General features: G+C 50.0%; 25 non-coding genes across 25 annotated transcripts; all 25 read right to left on the bottom strand.

The window, feature by feature from the left end:
* Positions 1 to 3,747: 3,747 nt before the first annotated feature.
* On the bottom strand, positions 3,748 to 3,821 carry Trnan-guu. The gene has a single exon. It is a non-coding gene; the product is annotated as a tRNA-Asn (tRNA).
* A 333-nt stretch (positions 3,822 to 4,154) lies between these two features.
* Positions 4,155 to 4,226, bottom strand: Trnat-cgu. The gene has a single exon. It is a non-coding gene; the product is annotated as a tRNA-Thr (tRNA).
* A 688-nt stretch (positions 4,227 to 4,914) lies between these two features.
* Trnan-guu lies at positions 4,915 to 4,988 on the bottom strand. The gene has a single exon. It is a non-coding gene; the product is annotated as a tRNA-Asn (tRNA).
* A 333-nt stretch (positions 4,989 to 5,321) lies between these two features.
* Trnat-cgu lies at positions 5,322 to 5,393 on the bottom strand. Its single transcript has one exon. It is a non-coding gene; the product is annotated as a tRNA-Thr (tRNA).
* Positions 5,394 to 6,081: 688 nt separating this feature from the next.
* On the bottom strand, positions 6,082 to 6,155 carry Trnan-guu. The gene has a single exon. It is a non-coding gene; the product is annotated as a tRNA-Asn (tRNA).
* A 333-nt stretch (positions 6,156 to 6,488) lies between these two features.
* Positions 6,489 to 6,560, bottom strand: Trnat-cgu. The gene has a single exon. It is a non-coding gene; the product is annotated as a tRNA-Thr (tRNA).
* A 689-nt stretch (positions 6,561 to 7,249) lies between these two features.
* Trnan-guu lies at positions 7,250 to 7,323 on the bottom strand. The gene has a single exon. It is a non-coding gene; the product is annotated as a tRNA-Asn (tRNA).
* Positions 7,324 to 7,655: 332 nt separating this feature from the next.
* Trnat-cgu lies at positions 7,656 to 7,727 on the bottom strand. Its single transcript has one exon. It is a non-coding gene; the product is annotated as a tRNA-Thr (tRNA).
* Positions 7,728 to 8,415: 688 nt separating this feature from the next.
* Trnan-guu lies at positions 8,416 to 8,489 on the bottom strand. Its single transcript has one exon. It is a non-coding gene; the product is annotated as a tRNA-Asn (tRNA).
* A 333-nt stretch (positions 8,490 to 8,822) lies between these two features.
* Trnat-cgu lies at positions 8,823 to 8,894 on the bottom strand. Its single transcript has one exon. It is a non-coding gene; the product is annotated as a tRNA-Thr (tRNA).
* Positions 8,895 to 9,583: 689 nt separating this feature from the next.
* On the bottom strand, positions 9,584 to 9,657 carry Trnan-guu. The gene has a single exon. It is a non-coding gene; the product is annotated as a tRNA-Asn (tRNA).
* Positions 9,658 to 9,990: 333 nt separating this feature from the next.
* On the bottom strand, positions 9,991 to 10,062 carry Trnat-cgu. Its single transcript has one exon. It is a non-coding gene; the product is annotated as a tRNA-Thr (tRNA).
* A 689-nt stretch (positions 10,063 to 10,751) lies between these two features.
* On the bottom strand, positions 10,752 to 10,825 carry Trnan-guu. The gene has a single exon. It is a non-coding gene; the product is annotated as a tRNA-Asn (tRNA).
* Positions 10,826 to 11,158: 333 nt separating this feature from the next.
* Trnat-cgu lies at positions 11,159 to 11,230 on the bottom strand. The gene has a single exon. It is a non-coding gene; the product is annotated as a tRNA-Thr (tRNA).
* A 689-nt stretch (positions 11,231 to 11,919) lies between these two features.
* Positions 11,920 to 11,993, bottom strand: Trnan-guu. The gene has a single exon. It is a non-coding gene; the product is annotated as a tRNA-Asn (tRNA).
* Positions 11,994 to 12,326: 333 nt separating this feature from the next.
* On the bottom strand, positions 12,327 to 12,398 carry Trnat-cgu. Its single transcript has one exon. It is a non-coding gene; the product is annotated as a tRNA-Thr (tRNA).
* Positions 12,399 to 13,087: 689 nt separating this feature from the next.
* Positions 13,088 to 13,161, bottom strand: Trnan-guu. The gene has a single exon. It is a non-coding gene; the product is annotated as a tRNA-Asn (tRNA).
* A 333-nt stretch (positions 13,162 to 13,494) lies between these two features.
* Positions 13,495 to 13,566, bottom strand: Trnat-cgu. Its single transcript has one exon. It is a non-coding gene; the product is annotated as a tRNA-Thr (tRNA).
* Positions 13,567 to 14,255: 689 nt separating this feature from the next.
* On the bottom strand, positions 14,256 to 14,329 carry Trnan-guu. The gene has a single exon. It is a non-coding gene; the product is annotated as a tRNA-Asn (tRNA).
* A 333-nt stretch (positions 14,330 to 14,662) lies between these two features.
* Positions 14,663 to 14,734, bottom strand: Trnat-cgu. The gene has a single exon. It is a non-coding gene; the product is annotated as a tRNA-Thr (tRNA).
* A 689-nt stretch (positions 14,735 to 15,423) lies between these two features.
* Positions 15,424 to 15,497, bottom strand: Trnan-guu. The gene has a single exon. It is a non-coding gene; the product is annotated as a tRNA-Asn (tRNA).
* Positions 15,498 to 15,830: 333 nt separating this feature from the next.
* Positions 15,831 to 15,902, bottom strand: Trnat-cgu. The gene has a single exon. It is a non-coding gene; the product is annotated as a tRNA-Thr (tRNA).
* A 689-nt stretch (positions 15,903 to 16,591) lies between these two features.
* Positions 16,592 to 16,665, bottom strand: Trnan-guu. Its single transcript has one exon. It is a non-coding gene; the product is annotated as a tRNA-Asn (tRNA).
* A 333-nt stretch (positions 16,666 to 16,998) lies between these two features.
* Positions 16,999 to 17,070, bottom strand: Trnat-cgu. Its single transcript has one exon. It is a non-coding gene; the product is annotated as a tRNA-Thr (tRNA).
* Positions 17,071 to 17,759: 689 nt separating this feature from the next.
* On the bottom strand, positions 17,760 to 17,833 carry Trnan-guu. Its single transcript has one exon. It is a non-coding gene; the product is annotated as a tRNA-Asn (tRNA).
* Between the last annotated feature and the right edge of the window lie 246 nt (positions 17,834 to 18,079).

Here is an 18,079-nt window from a genome sequence, read left to right as displayed (position 1 = left end):
CATCATCTACCTGGAACTCCCGGAGAAATTCGCCGTTCGCGTCAGGCGCGATCGTCGCAGTTAGATCCCCAAAGACATCATCCGAAAGAGACTCACCAGAATCATCGGCAGAATATAGACTAGTGTAATACTGATGAAGAGCACGAACCACTTCCTCCTGTGCAATAAGCTGTCGCCCATCATCCACCGTAAGAGAAGAGATGAAGGAGCGACGACGACGAGTCTGATGCCGTAGCAGGTGGTACAAGGATGTCAGTTCACCTTCAACAAGAGAGTGAGGTTTCGACTTAACTCGCAGACCATCCATCTGTCGTCGTTTAAGGCTCAAGAGCTTGGCTTTAATACGACGAACATCATGGATCCGCAGTGGAGAGGTACCCGCCGCGTCATATAGTTCACGCAGGACAGAGTAGTAATATTCATACGTGTTCTTAAAATCACGCGTCCTAGCAGCACAGTAGAAAATCAAAGTCTGACGAATCTTGGGCTTGGCAAACGCAGTCCACCAAACCAGCAAGGAGGGGTATCGCGGGACAGAGCGAAGACATCGCTCCCACACGCCACTTATAACATCATCCATAGCACTGTCGGCAAGGTGGGAAACATTTAACATCCACTGGGAACGATAAAGTTTTGCAGGTTGGCGACTAAGATTTACAGTTGCAGTAAAAGCACAATGGTCAGAAAAACTAGTAGGAATAACATCGACAGAAAGAATTTTATCACATAAAAAATCAGATAAATAGAATCTGTCGAGTCTACTGCATGAGGACGCGGTAAAAAACGTATATTTCACCAGGGTTGGATATTTGTGTTCCCAAACATCACGCAGATGCATCGTACGGACTAAGTCATGTAAATCACGGCAATAATTAAAATTGGGGGACTGGTCTGCAGGGCGTAAAACACAATTAAAATCGCCTCCGAGCAGGAGACTCCGAGGACTCTGGCGCAAAAGATAAATAAGCTCTTCTTTATAAAAGCGCGATCGAGCCACAGTGTGACCCGAACCAGAGGGGGCATACAAAACAACGAGGCGGAGATCAAAAAGACGACAACCAATCCCACGGCCAGAGTCAAGGAATTCAATGTCAGTAATAGGAATGCCCTCTCGAAAGAAAAGAGCAGTTCCTGTTGAATATTCCGGCGCGACATTAAAAACAGTTTGAAATCCAGGTAGAGAGAGATCAGAAAACAACACTTCCTGCAAAAACACTACGTCCGCACAGGCGTCGTAAATAAACTGCCGCAAAGAGGCAATGCGAACGTCGGACTCAATACGGTTAACATTTAAGGTAAGAAAGGTGTATGCTTGAACCATAGAGAGAAAAGCGAGAAAACAAATCACCTACACCGACGCACCAGCGTCACAGTCCATAGCAGGGGTGACGGAGGCATCCGAGGGAGGGGGACTGCTACCCCGTTCCGCGGATCCCTTACGTTTCGGTTTTTTACGAACAGCATGAACGTTCGGCTGAACGCGTAACTTGCGTCGACCGACGGGCAAGGAAACTTCAGCCGCTGGTGACGTAGGAGGGTCAAGTTCTGTATCCGACACCACCCGCGCCGGTCCACATGCGGGATCCGGGGTCGCGGGGGAAACATCCGACAAAACGGAATGGTCAACACCTGCACTAGCTTCCGGCAAACATGGACTGCACGGAGGCGAAACGTGAGCAGGAAGGTCCGAGGCCGCAGAGTTGGAAGGAAGCGGAGCAGCTCCGCTGGCAGAGGTATGGGGCAGCGAAGCAGGAAGTTGTCGCGGCTCCACTGGTTGTGACATCGAAGTCGGTTCGGAAGACGGCGCCAACAGGCCCGACCGACGACCCGACTCGAGAGAAGCTGCGTCGGAGGCCGGAGGGGCGCCAGCAGCCGCCACCGGAACCGCTACCTCAGGAGGGCAGGGAGCAGCTACAGTACACAGTGGCTCGGAGGATGCCGGTTGCTCGGACTGGGGCATCTCAGGGAGATCCTCATCCGTACTATTTCCATCGTGTGGGCGACGCCTCTTATTATTCAAAAGTGGCACACCCACCTGAGGGACAGACGGAACAACATCAGATTTAGCACGCAAAGGAGGAAATTCTGTATCAGGGGTGCGCAAAACCTGTGGCGGGGCGCTACTACCACTAGACTGTGCTACACCAAGAGCAGAAGCACCTGCAACGAGGTCAGCGACCGTTAACTTGCGACGCTGTTCGAGAGAATTTTTTAAAACAAAAACTCTCCGCGGACAGTCGGTACGCACGTGACCACTTTCATTGCACAAAAAACAGGTGCCAACCTGACCACTATATGTTACATGGACACGATATCCACCGATCTGCAGGTGAGATGGAATATTCTGCTTAACGTGCATTTCGACTGAACGAATACCACTGTAACATTGCAGGCGATGTTGGCTTGACCAGCGTTCAAGGCGAATGCTCTTTACATCACCATACTTCTGTAGACCCTCCTTAAGATAGACATTATCCACCTCCGGTGGAAGGTTGTAAACACGAACATTGGTATACGTGATGGAAGCATTGGAAAGCAGCACGGTACTTACAGAATCATCCCGATGCCGAAAGAGAACTTGATGACCATATTTAGAAAGAATTTTATCAACCTGAAGTGGGTCCATAAACTTAACAAAGAAAACATACAGTTCGGTATCAAAATAAGCAGTGTGCACCTGATCCGAATGAACACCAAAGGTATCTACCAACCAATCATGAATCTCAAGAGAACTAGGTTGCACATGGCGGGTTGACTTGTCAAAAGCAAAACTAACTGTAGCCTGACGAGGAATAACCTGGGACGACATTTTCAAAATACGCGGTCGAAACCGCTACACAAAAAACACTGAAATAAGGACAGAAACAAAAACACAAGGTACGAAACAACGACGGAGAAACACTCACAGAAGTTGCAACACAACACGTAAACAAAAACGATAGTCCACTATACGTAACGCTACGGCGGAGCGGAAGACTAGGCACGTCCACACTGCACGGCGTCTAAAGCGGAACTATTTCGCCCCCGGGTGGGCTCGAACCCGCTGAGCTAAGAAGGCGGCAGCTTAGCGTTTGTGAGCTATCCCCAAATTGGTACTTCATCATACTGAATCTTGCAGCCCTCGACCAGATATCGGATTTGGCACACAGCTGCTGCTGGGGGTGTCCACATTGCCGTTTTCCAAATCTCTTGAATGTTTCGCCCTTGCGATCGACGACGAGCGTCGGCCCACCAAAAGTTTGCGGTCTGCACAATCCTGACCTAGTGCACAGCTTGTGGGACAGCGTGGCTCGACTGCGAAATGCGCCTTTCGGCTCGTCTCTCTGGCTACAGTATGCTGTTGTCCACAGTGGCACTGGCGTTGCCCATGGGGCTTCATGTAAGGCGACTGCACGTCGCTCGGCCAACAGCGGCCTACTGCAGACCGACACTTAAGAGACACCAAATACAAATCGACATCGAGAGACAGGCCCTGTCATATGGCACTCGCGACGTATATGCTGAAATTGAATGTAAAGAATGCGTCTTTTGTAGTGGGCGTCCCTCTACTGCAGTGTCACACATGACGAATAAAAAGGAAAACAGTAGAACGTCTGTGTAGGGCCATGTTTTTACCTACAGTGTCACTTGGCTGAATGTGTATAAGGCTCTGTGGCATCACTCAAACGCAGCCAAATTGTCACACTAGCTGTGTATCTGTAACAAAGTTGACGTATGTCCTCACCTCGGTGCCGGTTAAAACGATTTCGCCCCCGGGTGGGCTCGAACCACCAACCTTTCGGTTAACAGCCGAACGCGCTAGCCGATTGCGCCACGGAGGCCTTGACTTTGGCTCCCTTGTGCTCTGTATATCAACGCAATTCGTATACCTTCTGCAGGAATCTCGCAGAATGGTAGCATTTGCTTACGCCTCTTCACATGGATAACGTGCATGCACACTGTAGCGAGGCTCGTAAACGAATGACATCGCCAAGCATGACATTATACTACAAAATGCATACAAACCAATGTTCAACCTATGCATTCAGAAAACCTCTGAGGCCAGTAGAATACTTGTCATAGGTTGTAGAACATCCCTTTCATTCAGTGTACTGCCATGTGTTAGATGCTGCTCGAGGTAGCTCCGCTCCTTGCAGGAAGGTTTAAAAAATGAATGCCTTCTGTGAGGTTCGAACTCACGACCCCTGGTTTACGAGACCAGTGCTCTACCACTGAGCTAAGAAGGCGGCAGCTTAGCGTTTGTGAGCTATCCCCAAATTGTTACTTCATCATACTGAATCTTGCAGCCCTCGACCAGATATCGGATTTGGCACACAGCTGCTGCTGGGGTTGTCCAAACTGCCGTTTTCCAAATCTCTTGATGTTTCGCCCTTACGATCGACGACGAGCGTCGGGCCAGCAAAAGTTTGCGGTCTGCGCAATCCTGACCTAGTGCACAGCTTGTGGGATAGCGTGGCTCGACTGCGAAATGCGCCTTTCGGCTCCTCTCTCTGGCTACAGTATGCTGTTGTCCACAGTGGCGCTGGCGTTGCCCATGGGGCTTCATGTAAGGCGACTGCACGTCGCTCGGCCAACAGCGGCCTACTGCAGACCGACACTTAAGAGACACCAAATACAAATCGACATCGAGAGACAGGCCCTGTCATATGGCACTCGCGACGTATACGCTGAAATTGAATGTAAAGAATACGTCTTTTGTGGTGGGCGTCGCTCTACTGCAGTGTCACACATGACGAATAAAAAGGAAAACAGCAGAACGTGTGTGTGGGGCCATGTTTTTACCTACAGTGTCACTTGGCTGAATGTGTATAAGGCTCTGTGGCATCACTCAAACACAGCCAAATTGTCACACTAGCTGTGCATCTCTAACAAAGTTGACGTATGTCCTCACCTCGGTGCAGGTTAAAGCGATTTCGCCTCCGGGTGGGCTCGAACCACCAACCTTTCGGTTAACAGCCGAACGCGCTAGCCGATTGCGCCACGGAGGCCTTGACTTTGGCTCCCTTGTGCTCTGTATAGCAACGCAATTCGTATACCTTCTGCAGGAATCTCGCAGATTGGTAGCATTTGCTTACGCCTCTTCACATGGATAACGTGCATGCACACTGTAGCGAGGCTCGTAAACGAATGACATCGCCAAGCATGACATTATACTACAAAATGCATACAAACCAATGTTCTGCCTATGAATTCAGAAAACCTCTGAGGCCAGTAGAATACTTGTCATAGGTTGTAGAACATCCCTTTCATTCAGTGTACTGCCATGTGTTAGATGCTGCTCGAGGTAGCTCCGCTCTTTGCAGGAAGGTTTAAAAAATGAATGCCTTCTGTGAGGTTCGAACTCACGACCCCTGGTTTACGAGACCAGTGCTCTACCACTGAGCTAAGAAGGCGGCAGCTTAGCGTTTGTGAGCTATCCCCAAATTGTTACTTCATCATACTGAATCTTGCAGCCCTCGACCAGATATCGGATTTGGCACACAGCTGCTGCTGGGGTTGTCCAAATTGCCGTTTTCCAAATCTCTTGATGTTTCGCCCTTACGATCGACGACGAGCGTCGGGCCAGCAAAAGTTTGCGGTCTGCGCAATCCTGACCTAGTGCACAGCTTGTGGGATAGCGTGGCTCGACTGCGAAATGCGCCTTTCGGCTCCTCTCTCTGGCTACAGTATGCTGTTGTCCACAGTGGCGCTGGCGTTGCCCATGGGGCTTCATGTAAGGCGACTGCACGTCGCTCGGCCAACAGCGGCCTACTGCAGACCGACACTTAAGAGACACCAAATACAAATCGACATCGAGAGACAGGCCCTGTCATATGGCACTCGCGACGTATACGCTGAAATTGAATGTAAAGAATACGTCTTTTGTGGTGGGCGTCGCTCTACTGCAGTGTCACACATGACGAATAAAAAGGAAAACAGCAGAACGTGTGTGTAGGGCCATGTTTTTACCTACAGTGTCACTTGGCTGAATGTGTATAAGGCTCTGTGGCATCACTCAAACACAGCCAAATTGTCACACTAGCTGTGCATCTCTAACAAAGTTGACGTATGTCCTCACCTCGGTGCCGGTTGAAACGATTTCGCCCCCGGGTGGGCTCGAACCACCAACCTTTCGGTTAACAGCCGAACGCGCTAGCCGATTGCGCCACGGAGGCCTTGACTTTGGCTCCCTTGTGCTCTGTATATCAACGCAATTCGTATACCTTCTGCAGGAATCTCGCAGAGTGGTAGCATTTGCTTACGCCTCTTCACATGGATAACGTGCATGCACACTGTAGCGAGGCTCGTAAACGAATGACATCGCCAAGCATGACATTATACTACAAAATGCATACAAACCAATGTTCTGCCTATGAATTCAGAAAACCTCTGAGGCCAGTAGAATACTTGTCATAGGTTGTAGAACATCCCTTTCATTCAGTGTACTGCCATGTGTTAGATGCTGCTCGAGGTAGCTCCGCTCTTTGCAGGAAGGTTTAAAAAATGAATGCCTTCTGTGAGGTTCGAACTCACGACCCCTGGTTTACGAGACCAGTGCTCTACCACTGAGCTAAGAAGGCGGCAGCTTAGCGTTTGTGAGCTATCCCCAAATTGTGATTTCATCATACTGAATCTTGCAGCCCTCGACCAGATATCGGATTTGGCACACAGCTGCTGCTGGGGTTGTCCAAACTGCCGTTTTCCAAATCTCTTGAATGTTTCGCCCTTACGATCGACGACGAGCGTCGGGCCAGCAAAAGTTTGCGGTCTGCGCAATCCTGACCTAGTGCACAGCTTGTGGGATAGCGTGGCTCGACTGCGAAATGCGCCTTTCGGCTCCTCTCTCTGGCTACAGTATGCTGTTGTCCACAGTGGCGCTGGCGTTGCCCATGGGGCTTCATGTAAGGCGACTGCACGTCGCTCGGCCAACAGCGGCCTACTGCAGACCGACACTTAACAGACACCAAATACAAATCGACATCGAGAGACAGGCCCTGTCATATGGCACTCGCGACGTATACGCTGAAATTGAATGTAAAGAATACGTCTTTTGTGGTGGGCGTCGCTCTACTGCAGTGTCACACATGACGAATAAAAAGGAAAACAGCAGAACGTGTGTGTGGGGCCATGTTTTTACCTACAGTGTCACTTGGCTGAATGTGTATAAGGCTCTGTGGCATCACTCAAACACAGCCAAATTGTCACACTAGCTGTGTATCTCTAACAAAGTTGACGTATGTCCTCACCTCGGTGCAGGTTAAAGCGATTTCGCCTCCGGGTGGGCTCGAACCACCAACCTTTCGGTTAACAGCCGAACGCGCTAGCCGATTGCGCCACGGAGGCCTTGACTTTGGCTCCCTTGTGCTCTGTATAGCACCGCAATTCGTATACCTTCTGCAGGAATCTCGCAGATTGGTAGCATTTGCTTACGCCTCTTCACATGGATAACGTGCATGCACACTGTAGCGAGGCTCGTAAACGAATGACATCGCCAAGCATGACATTATACTACAAAATGCATACAAACCAATGTTCTGCCTATGAATTCAGAAACCTCTGAGGCCAGTAGAATACTTGTCATAGGTTGTAGAACATCCCTTTCATTCAGTGTACTGCCATGTGTTAGATGCTGCTCGAGGTAGCTCCGCTCCTTGCAGGAAGGTTTAAAAAATGAATGCCTTCTGTGAGGTTCGAACTCACGACCCCTGGTTTACGAGACCAGTGCTCTACCACTGAGCTAAGAAGGCGGCAGCTTAGCGTTTGTGAGCTATCCCCAAATTGTTACTTCATCATACTGATTCTTGCAGCCCTCGACCAGATATCGGATTTGGCACACAGCTGCTGCTGGCGTTGTCCAAACTGCCGTTTTCCAAATCTCTTGATGTTTCGCCCTTACGATCGACGACGAGCGTCGGGCCAGCAAAAGTTTGCGGTCTGCGCAATCCTGACCTAGTGCACAGCTTGTGGGATAGCGTGGCTCGACTGCGAAATGCGCCTTTCGGCTCCTCTCTCTGGCTACAGTATGCTGTTGTCCACAGTGGCGCTGGCGTTGCCCATGGGGCTTCATGTAAGGCGACTGCACGTCGCTCGGCCAACAGCGGCCTACTGCAGACCGACACTTAAGAGACACCAAATACAAATCGACATCGAGAGACAGGCCCTGTCATATGGCACTCGCGACGTATACGCTGAAATTGAATGTAAAGAATACGTCTTTTGTGGTGGGCGTCGCTCTACTGCAGTGTCACACATGACGAATAAAAAGGAAAACAGCAGAACGTGTGTGTAGGGCCATGTTTTTACCTACAGTGTCACTTGGCTGAATGTGTATAAGGCTCTGTGGCATCACTCAAACACAGCCAAATTGTCACACTAGCTGTGCATCTCTAACAAAGTTGACGTATGTCCTCACCTCGGTGCCGGTTGAAACGATTTCGCCCCCGGGTGGGCTCGAACCACCAACCTTTCGGTTAACAGCCGAACGCGCTAGCCGATTGCGCCACGGAGGCCTTGACTTTGGCTCCCTTGTGCTCTGTATAGCAACGCAATTCGTATACCTTCTGCAGGAATCTCGCAGATTGGTAGCATTTGCTTACGCCTCTTCACATGGATAACGTGCATGCACACTGTAGCGAGGCTCGTAAACGAATGACATCGCCAAGCATGACATTATACTACAAAATGCATACAAACCAATGTTCTGCCTATGAATTCAGAAAACCTCTGAGGCCAGTAGAATACTTGTCATAGGTTGTAGAACATCCCTTTCATTCAGTGTACTGCCATGTGTTAGATGCTGCTCGAGGTAGCTCCGCTCCTTGCAGGAAGGTTTAAAAAATGAATGCCTTCTGTGAGGTTCGAACTCACGACCCCTGGTTTACGAGACCAGTGCTCTACCACTGAGCTAAGAAGGCGGCAGCATAGCGTTTGTGAGCTATCCCCAAATTGTTATTTCATCATACTGAATCTTGCAGCCCTCGACCAGATATCGGATTTGGCACACAGCTGCTGCTGGGGTTGTCCAAACTGCCGTTTTCCAAATCTCTTGAATGTTTCGCCCTTACGATCGACGACGAGCGTCGGGCCAGCAAAAGTTTGCGGTCTGCGCAATCCTGACCTAGTGCACAGCTTGTGGGATAGCGTGGCTCGACTGCGAAATGCGCCTTTCGGCTCCTCTCTCTGGCTACAGTATGCTGTTGTCCACAGTGGCGCTGGCGTTGCCCATGGGGCTTCATGTAAGGCGACTGCACGTCGCTCGGCCAACAGCGGCCTACTGCAGACCGACACTTAAGAGACACCAAATACAAATCGACATCGAGAGACGGGCCCTGTCATATGGCACTCGCGACGTATACGCTGAAATTGAATGTAAAGAATACGTCTTTTGTGGTGGGCGTCGCTTTACTGCAGTGTCACACATGACGAATAAAAAGGAAAACAGCAGAACGTGTGTGTAGGGCCATGTTTTTACCTACAGTGTCACTTGGCTGAATGTGTATAAGGCTCTGTGGCATCACTCAAACACAGCCAAATTGTCACACTAGCTGTGCATCTCTAACAAAGTTGACGTATGTCCTCACCTCGGTGCCGGTTAAAACGATTTCGCCCCCGGGTGGGCTCGAACCACCAACCTTTCGGTTAACAGCCGAACGCGCTAGCCGATTGCGCCACGGAGGCCTTGACTTTGGCTCCCCTGTGCTCTGTATACCAACGCAATTCGTATACCTTCTGCAGGAATCTCGCAGAGTGGTAGCATTTGCTTACGCCTCTTCACATGGATAACGTGCATGCACACTGTAGCGAGGCTCGTAAACGAATGACATCGCCAAGCATGACATTATACTACAAAATGCATACAAACCAATGTTCTGCCTATGAATTCAGAAAACCTCTGAGGCCAGTAGAATACTTGTCATAGGTTGTAGAACATCCCTTTCATTCAGTGTACTGCCATGTGTTAGATGCTGCTCGAGGTAGCTCCGCTCCTTGCAGGAAGGTTTAAAAAATGAATGCCTTCTGTGAGGTTCGAACTCACGAGCCCTGGTTTACGAGACCAGTGCTCTACCACTGAGCTAAGAAGGCGGCAGCTTAGCGTTTGTGAGCTATCCCCAAATTGTTATTTCATCATACTGAATCTTGCAGCCCTCGACCAGATATCGGATTTGGCACACAGCTGCTGCTGGGGTTGTCCAAACTGCCGTTTTCCAAATCTCTTGAATGTTTCGCCCTTACGATCGACGACGAGCGTCGGGCCAGCAAAAGTTTGCGGTCTGCGCAATCCTGACCTAGTGCACAGCTTGTGGGATAGCGTGGCTCGACTGCGAAATGCGCCTTTCGGCTCCTCTCTCTGGCTACAGTATGCTGTTGTCCACAGTGGCGCTGGCGTTGCCCATGGGGCTTCATGTAAGGCGACTGCACGTCGCTCGGCCAACAGCGGCCTACTGCAGACCGACACTTAAGAGACACCAAATACAAATCGACATCGAGAGACAGGCCCTGTCATATGGCACTCGCGACGTATACGCTGAAATTGAATGTAAAGAATACGTCTTTTGTGGTGGGCGTCGCTCTACTGCAGTGTCACACATGACGAATAAAAAGGAAAACAGCAGAACGTGTGTGTAGGGCCATGTTTTTACCTACAGTGTCACTTGGCTGAATGTGTATAAGGCTCTGTGGCATCACTCAAACACAGCCAAATTGTCACACTAGCTGTGCATCTCTAACAAAGTTGACGTATGTCCTCACCTCGGTGCCGGTTAAAACGATTTCGCCTCCGGGTGGGCTCGAACCACCAACCTTTCGGTTAACAGCCGAACGCGCTAGCCGATTGCGCCACGGAGGCCTTGACTTTGGCTCCCTTGTGCTCTGTATATCAACGCAATTCGTATACCTTCTGCAGGAATCTCGCAGAGTGGTAGCATTTGCTTACGCCTCTTCACATGGATAACGTGCATGCACACTGTAGCGAGGCTCGTAAACGAATGACATCGCCAAGCATGACATTATACTACAAAATGCATACAAACCAATGTTCTGCCTATGAATTCAGAAAACCTCTGAGGCCAGTAGAATACTTGTCATAGGTTGTAGAACATCCCTTTCATTCAGTGTACTGCCATGTGTTAGATGCTGCTCGAGGTAGCTCCGCTCTTTGCAGGAAGGTTTAAAAAATGAATGCCTTCTGTGAGGTTCGAACTCACGACCCCTGGTTTACGAGACCAGTGCTCTACCACTGAGCTAAGAAGGCGGCAGCTTAGCGTTTGTGAGCTATCCCCAAATTGTTATTTCATCATACTGAATCTTGCAGCCCTCGACCAGATATCGGATTTGGCACACAGCTGCTGCTGGGGTTGTCCAAACTGCCGTTTTCCAAATCTCTTGAATGTTTCGCCCTTACGATCGACGACGAGCGTCGGGCCAGCAAAAGTTTGCGGTCTGCGCAATCCTGACCTAGTGCACAGCTTGTGGGATAGCGTGGCTCGACTGCGAAATGCGCCTTTCGGCTCCTCTCTCTGGCTACAGTATGCTGTTGTCCACAGTGGCGCTGGCGTTGCCCATGGGGCTTCATGTAAGGCGACTGCACGTCGCTCGGCCAACAGCGGCCTACTGCAGACCGACACTTAAGAGACACCAAATACAAATCGACATCGAGAGACAGGCCCTGTCATATGGCACTCGCGACGTATACGCTGAAATTGAATGTAAAGAATACGTCTTTTGTGGTGGGCGTCGCTCTACTGCAGTGTCACACATGACGAATAAAAAGGAAAACAGCAGAACGTGTGTGTAGGGCCATGTTTTTACCTACAGTGTCACTTGGCTGAATGTGTATAAGGCTCTGTGGCATCACTCAAACACAGCCAAATTGTCACACTAGCTGTGCATCTCTAACAAAGTTGACGTATGTCCTCACCTCGGTGCCGGTTAAAACGATTTCGCCCCCGGGTGGGCTCGAACCACCAACCTTTCGGTTAACAGCCGAACGCGCTAGCCGATTGCGCCACGGAGGCCTTGACTTTGGCTCCCTTGTGCTCTGTATAGCAACGCAATTCGTATACCTTCTGCAGGAATCTCGCAGAGTGGTAGCATTTGCTTACGCCTCTTCACATGGATAACGTGCATGCACACTGTAGCGAGGCTCGTAAACGAATGACATCGCCAAGCATGACATTATACTACAAAATGCATACAAACCAATGTTCTGCCTATGAATTCAGAAAACCTCTGAGGCCAGTAGAATACTTGTCATAGGTTGTAGAACATCCCTTTCATTCAGTGTACTGCCATGTGTTAGATGCTGCTCGAGGTAGCTCCGCTCCTTGCAGGAAGGTTTAAAAAATGAATGCCTTCTGTGAGGTTCGAACTCACGAGCCCTGGTTTACGAGACCAGTGCTCTACCACTGAGCTAAGAAGGCGGCAGCTTAGCGTTTGTGAGCTATCCCCAAATTGTTATTTCATCATACTGAATCTTGCAGCCCTCGACCAGATATCGGATTTGGCACACAGCTGCTGCTGGGGTTGTCCAAACTGCCGTTTTCCAAATCTCTTGAATGTTTCGCCCTTACGATCGACGACGAGCGTCGGGCCAGCAAAAGTTTGCGGTCTGCGCAATCCTGACCTAGTGCACAGCTTGTGGGATAGCGTGGCTCGACTGCGAAATGCGCCTTTCGGCTCCTCTCTCTGGCTACAGTATGCTGTTGTCCACAGTGGCGCTGGCGTTGCCCATGGGGCTTCATGTAAGGCGACTGCACGTCGCTCGGCCAACAGCGGCCTACTGCAGACCGACACTTAAGAGACACCAAATACAAATCGACATCGAGAGACGGGCCCTGTCATATGGCACTCGCGACGTATACGCTGAAATTGAATGTAAAGAATACGTCTTTTGTGGTGGGCGTCGCTTTACTGCAGTGTCACACATGACGAATAAAAAGGAAAACAGCAGAACGTGTGTGTAGGGCCATGTTTTTACCTACAGTGTCACTTGGCTGAATGTGTATAAGGCTCTGTGGCATCACTCAAACACAGCCAAATTGTCACACTAGCTGTGCATCTCTAACAAAGTTGACGTATGTCCTCACCTCGGTGCCGGTTAAAACGATTTCGCCCCCGGGTGGGCTCGAACCACCAACCTTTCGGTTAACAGCCGAACGCGCTAGCCGATTGCGCCACGGAGGCCTTGACTTTGGCTCCCCTGTGCTCTGTATACCAACGCAATTCGTATACCTTCTGCAGGAATCTCGCAGAGTGGTAGCATTTGCTTACGCCTCTTCACATGGATAACGTGCATGCACACTGTAGCGAGGCTCGTAAACGAATGACATCGCCAAGCATGACATTATACTACAAAATGCATACAAACCAATGTTCTGCCTATGAATTCAGAAAACCTCTGAGGCCAGTAGAATACTTGTCATAGGTTGTAGAACATCCCTTTCATTCAGTGTACTGCCATGTGTTAGATGCTGCTCGAGGTAGCTCCGCTCCTTGCAGGAAGGTTTAAAAAATGAATGCCTTCTGTGAGGTTCGAACTCACGAGCCCTGGTTTACGAGACCAGTGCTCTACCACTGAGCTAAGAAGGCGGCAGCTTAGCGTTTGTGAGCTATCCCCAAATTGTTATTTCATCATACTGAATCTTGCAGCCCTCGACCAGATATCGGATTTGGCACACAGCTGCTGCTGGGGTTGTCCAAACTGCCGTTTTCCAAATCTCTTGAATGTTTCGCCCTTACGATCGACGACGAGCGTCGGGCCAGCAAAAGTTTGCGGTCTGCGCAATCCTGACCTAGTGCACAGCTTGTGGGATAGCGTGGCTCGACTGCGAAATGCGCCTTTCGGCTCCTCTCTCTGGCTACAGTATGCTGTTGTCCACAGTGGCGCTGGCGTTGCCCATGGGGCTTCATGTAAGGCGACTGCACGTCGCTCGGCCAACAGCGGCCTACTGCAGACCGACACTTAAGAGACACCAAATACAAATCGACATCGAGAGACAGGCCCTGTCATATGGCACTCGCGACGTATACGCTGAAATTGAATGTAAAGAATACGTCTTTTGTGGTGGGCGTCGCTCTACTGCAGTGTCACACATGACGAATAAAAAGGAAAACAGCAGAACGTGTGTGTAGGGCCATGTTTTTACCTACAGTGTCACTTGGCTGAATGTGTATAAGGCTCTGTGGCATCACTCAAACACAGCCAAATTGTCACACTAGCTGTGCATCTCTAACAAAGTTGACGTATGTCCTCACCTCGGTGCCGGTTAAAACGATTTCGCCTCCGGGTGGGCTCGAACCACCAACCTTTCGGTTAACAGCCGAACGCGCTAGCCGATTGCGCCACGGAGGCCTTGACTTTGGCTCCCTTGTGCTCTGTATATCAACGCAATTCGTATACCTTCTGCAGGAATCTCGCAGAGTGGTAGCATTTGCTTACGCCTCTTCACATGGATAACGTGCATGCACACTGTAGCGAGGCTCGTAAACGAATGACATCGCCAAGCATGACATTATACTACAAAATGCATACAAACCAATGTTCTGCCTATGAATTCAGAAAACCTCTGAGGCCAGTAGAATACTTGTCATAGGTTGTAGAACATCCCTTTCATTCAGTGTACTGCCATGTGTTAGATGCTGCTCGAGGTAGCTCCGCTCTTTGCAGGAAGGTTTAAAAAATGAATGCCTTCTGTGAGGTTCGAACTCACGACCCCTGGTTTACGAGACCAGTGCTCTACCACTGAGCTAAGAAGGCGGCAGCTTAGCGTTTGTGAGCTATCCCCAAATTGTTATTTCATCATACTGAATCTTGCAGCCCTCGACCAGATATCGGATTTGGCACACAGCTGCTGCTGGGGTTGTCCAAACTGCCGTTTTCCAAATCTCTTGAATGTTTCGCCCTTACGATCGACGACGAGCGTCGGGCCAGCAAAAGTTTGCGGTCTGCGCAATCCTGACCTAGTGCACAGCTTGTGGGATAGCGTGGCTCGACTGCGAAATGCGCCTTTCGGCTCCTCTCTCTGGCTACAGTATGCTGTTGTCCACAGTGGCGCTGGCGTTGCCCATGGGGCTTCATGTAAGGCGACTGCACGTCGCTCGGCCAACAGCGGCCTACTGCAGACCGACACTTAAGAGACACCAAATACAAATCGACATCGAGAGACAGGCCCTGTCATATGGCACTCGCGACGTATACGCTGAAATTGAATGTAAAGAATACGTCTTTTGTGGTGGGCGTCGCTCTACTGCAGTGTCACACATGACGAATAAAAAGGAAAACAGCAGAACGTGTGTGTAGGGCCATGTTTTTACCTACAGTGTCACTTGGCTGAATGTGTATAAGGCTCTGTGGCATCACTCAAACACAGCCAAATTGTCACACTAGCTGTGCATCTCTAACAAAGTTGACGTATGTCCTCACCTCGGTGCCGGTTAAAACGATTTCGCCCCCGGGTGGGCTCGAACCACCAACCTTTCGGTTAACAGCCGAACGCGCTAGCCGATTGCGCCACGGAGGCCTTGACTTTGGCTCCCTTGTGCTCTGTATAGCAACGCAATTCGTATACCTTCTGCAGGAATCTCGCAGAGTGGTAGCATTTGCTTACGCCTCTTCACATGGATAACGTGCATGCACACTGTAGCGAGGCTCGTAAACGAATGACATCGCCAAGCATGACATTATACTACAAAATGCATACAAACCAATGTTCTGCCTATGAATTCAGAAAACCTCTGAGGCCAGTAGAATACTTGTCATAGGTTGTAGAACATCCCTTTCATTCAGTGTACTGCCATGTGTTAGATGCTGCTCGAGGTAGCTCCGCTCCTTGCAGGAAGGTTTAAAAAATGAATGCCTTCTGTGAGGTTCGAACTCACGAGCCCTGGTTTACGAGACCAGTGCTCTACCACTGAGCTAAGAAGGCGGCAGCTTAGCGTTTGTGAGCTATCCCCAAATTGTTATTTCATCATACTGAATCTTGCAGCCCTCGACCAGATATCGGATTTGGCACACAGCTGCTGCTGGGGTTGTCCAAACTGCCGTTTTCCAAATCTCTTGAATGTTTCGCCCTTACGATCGACGACGAGCGTCGGGCCAGCAAAAGTTTGCGGTCTGCGCAATCCTGACCTAGTGCACAGCTTGTGGGATAGCGTGGCTCGACTGCGAAATGCGCCTTTCGGCTCCTCTCTCTGGCTACAGTATGCTGTTGTCCACAGTGGCGCTGGCGTTGCCCATGGGGCTTCATGTAAGGCGACTGCACGTCGCTCGGCCAACAGCGGCCTACTGCAGACCGACACTTAAGAGACACCAAATACAAATCGACATCGAGAGACAGGCCCTGTCATATGGCACTCGCGACGTATACGCTGAAATTGAATGTAAAGAATACGTCTTTTGTGGTGGGCGTCGCTCTACTGCAGTGTCACACATGACGAATAAAAAGGAAAACAGCAGAACGTGTGTGTAGGGCCATGTTTTTACCTACAGTGTCACTTGGCTGAATGTGTATAAGGCTCTGTGGCATCACTCAAACACAGCCAAATTGTCACACTAGCTGTGCATCTCTAACAAAGTTGACGTATGTCCTCACCTCGGTGCCGGTTAAAACGATTTCGCCCCCGGGTGGGCTCGAACCACCAACCTTTCGGTTAACAGCCGAACGCGCTAGCCGATTGCGCCACGGAGGCCTTGACTTTGGCTCCCTTGTGCTCTGTATAGCAACGCAATTCGTATACCTTCTGCAGGAATCTCGCAGAGTGGTAGCATTTGCTTACGCCTCTTCACATGGATAACGTGCATGCACACTGTAGCGAGGCTCGTAAACGAATGACATCGCTAAGCATGACATTATACTACAAAATGCATACAAACCAATGTTCTGCCTATGAATTCAGAAAACCTCTGAGGCCAGTAGAATACTTGTCATAGGTTGTAGAACATCCCTTTCATTCAGTGTACTGCCATGTGTTAGATGCTGCTCGAGGTAGCTCCGCTCCTTGCAGGAAGGTTTAAAAAATGAATGCCTTCTGTGAGGTTCGAACTCACGACCCCTGGTTTACGAGACCAGTGCTCTACCACTGAGCTAAGAAGGCGGCAGCTTAGCGTTTGTGAGCTATCCCCAAATTGTTATTTCATCATACTGAATCTTGCAGCCCTCGACCAGATATCGGATTTGGCACACAGCTGCTGCTGGGGTTGTCCAAACTGCCGTTTTCCAAATCTCTTGAATGTTTCGCCCTTACGATCGACGACGAGCGTCGGGCCAGCAAAAGTTTGCGGTCTGCGCAATCCTGACCTAGTGCACAGCTTGTGGGATAGCGTGGCTCGACTGCGAAATGCGCCTTTCGGCTCCTCTCTCTGGCTACAGTATGCTGTTGTCCACAGTGGCGCTGGCGTTGCCCATGGGGCTTCATGTAAGGCGACTGCACGTCGCTCGGCCAACAGCGGCCTACTGCAGACCGACACTTAAGAGACACCAAATACAAATCGACATCGAGAGACAGGCCCTGTCATATGGCACTCGCGACGTATACGCTGAAATTGAATGTAAAGAATACGTCTTTTGTGGTGGGCGTCGCTCTACTGCAGTGTCACACATGACGAATAAAAAGGAAAACAGCAGAACGTGTGTGTAGGGCCATGTTTTTACCTACAGTGTCACTTGGCTGAATGTGTATAAGGCTCTGTGGCATCACTCAAACACAGCCAAATTGTCACACTAGCTGTGCATCTCTAACAAAGTTGACGTATGTCCTCACCTCGGTGCCGGTTGAAACGATTTCGCCCCCGGGTGGGCTCGAACCACCAACCTTTCGGTTAACAGCCGAACGCGCTAGCCGATTGCGCCACGGAGGCCTTGACTTTGGCTCCCTTGTGCTCTGTATAGCAACGCAATTCGTATACCTTCTGCAGGAATCTCGCAGATTGGTAGCATTTGCTTACGCCTCTTCACATGGATAACGTGCATGCACACTGTAGCGAGGCTCGTAAACGAATGACATCGCCAAGCATGACATTATACTACAAAATGCATACAAACCAATGTTCTGCCTATGAATTCAGAAAACCTCTGAGGCCAGTAGAATACTTGTCATAGGTTGT

This window comes from Schistocerca piceifrons, chromosome 5, assembly GCF_021461385.2.
Source record: "Schistocerca piceifrons isolate TAMUIC-IGC-003096 chromosome 5, iqSchPice1.1, whole genome shotgun sequence".
Classification (NCBI taxonomy): domain Eukaryota; kingdom Metazoa; phylum Arthropoda; class Insecta; order Orthoptera; family Acrididae; genus Schistocerca; species Schistocerca piceifrons.
Note: the sequence above shows the minus strand (reverse complement) of the source record. Positions and strands in the feature narration are given on the sequence as shown.